Here is a 1,017-nt window from a genome sequence, read left to right as displayed (position 1 = left end):
TGGTCAGAGTATTTTGTCACAGCAATGAAGAAACAAACTAGGACAACTGTTAAGTTCAGAGCCAGGGTTTGCACTTAGGTCTGTCTTTGGTCTTCTCGCTCATGTGTTCTTAGAGGGGCTTGGATGTGCCCCTCTTGGATGTGTGGAGTGTAATTAGGAAGGATGGAGTATTGAGTCTGCTGGGGGAGTTCTGTGGAGTAGGGGATGGCAGGAAGGCCAGGCCCTTATATGCCATTCATCTTCCAGTGTACGCCTGGAAGGGTGAAACAGATGAGGAGTACCTGTGGTGCATTGAGCAGACACTTCACTTTAAGGATGGACCCCTCAACATGATTCTGGATGATGGTGGTCACCTAACCAACCTCATCCACACCAAGTACCCACAGCTTCTGTCAGGTGAGCAGGGTGGAGCAATTGGGATGGGTTCCAGTAGCCTAAATGAAGCCTGTTTATCACAGACTGGAGGTCTGGCCTCCTAACTTAGGAGGTGAGGCTAGAGAGACTAGGGGGAGACCCCTGAACTCATACCCAGGGGCCAGTATAGGGTCAGGGCTGGGAATGACTTCAAAGGAGCCAGCTTTGTTGAAAGTGGCAGGGGGGAGAGTGATATGAAGAGTGAGTGCAAATGCCCTGAGGTAGGAGAGGATTGACCATATAGGAAGCCAGCATGACTAGTGAACGAACAGCCTTCTCTTGACTATTAGAAGATGTAACAGGTAGATTGGCTAAGAAAAGGAGTCAGATACAAGGGTAGTGGCAGGTGGGAGATGTTGGGAAGTGGAATCATTAGGCCTGGTGGTGGAGTCTTGGGTAGGAGAGCTTCAGATGATTGCCTCCCCTATGCTGGCCTGGGTGATTTGTGGACTATATAGTCAGGTACAGAAATGAAAGTCAGGTGTGACATTAGGGAATGAAGAGGAGGTGAGTAGAGATGCGGTCTCTGATACTCTTCCTCTCTTGTTCAGGCATCCGAGGCATCTCTGAGGAGACCACAACTGGGGTTCACAACCTCTATAA

The 1,017-nt window shown here is 49.6% G+C and overlaps 1 long non-coding RNA gene across 1 annotated transcript; it reads left to right on the top strand.

Annotated features, from left to right (window-relative positions):
- Window positions 1-21: 21 nt before the first annotated feature.
- On the top strand, window positions 22-1,012 carry LOC108490403. The gene is made up of 2 exons (XR_001872282.2): window positions 22-396; window positions 966-1,012. It is a non-coding gene; the product is annotated as an uncharacterized LOC108490403 (long non-coding RNA).
- The last annotated feature ends 5 nt before the right edge of the window (window positions 1,013-1,017 follow it).

This window comes from Nannospalax galili, unplaced genomic scaffold, assembly GCF_000622305.1.
Source record: "Nannospalax galili isolate Female #2095 unplaced genomic scaffold, S.galili_v1.0 C48544181, whole genome shotgun sequence".
In the NCBI taxonomy this organism is placed as follows: Eukaryota; Metazoa; Chordata; class Mammalia; order Rodentia; family Spalacidae; genus Nannospalax; species Nannospalax galili.
The sequence above is the reverse complement of the archived record's forward strand: the minus strand, read 5'-3'. Positions and strand labels throughout refer to the sequence as shown.